Below are 258 nucleotides of genomic sequence, written 5' to 3' on the forward strand. Positions count from 1 at the left end.
CTTTCAACAGTGTACGTGCAAGAACTGACAAATACATCTATGCTAACTGAAGTCGTCACAAAAAAATGCTTTATATCATCGTCTATCAAATCCTTCCTTTTGCCTCTATTACCCAATAGCCTTTTTACTTACGATTTACAATTACTTTAGCCTGGGAATTAAATCACAATAAGGACGCATTACCGGGGTATACCAAGAGAAAAGTCAGGGGGTGGTACGAGGAAAATGACAGAACAGCAAAATCTTGGATAAGAGGGT

General features: G+C 38.4%; 1 protein-coding gene across 1 annotated transcript in view; it reads right to left on the reverse strand.

Moving 5' to 3' along the window:
* LOC119586686 (putative neural-cadherin 2) overlaps positions 1–258 on the reverse strand; it is a 43,803-nt gene that overhangs the window by 37,012 nt on the left and 6,533 nt on the right. The gene's annotated exons all lie outside the window — the stretch shown is intronic.

Source organism: Penaeus monodon, chromosome 21 (assembly GCF_015228065.2).
Source record: "Penaeus monodon isolate SGIC_2016 chromosome 21, NSTDA_Pmon_1, whole genome shotgun sequence".
Classification (NCBI taxonomy): Eukaryota; Metazoa; Arthropoda; class Malacostraca; order Decapoda; family Penaeidae; genus Penaeus; species Penaeus monodon.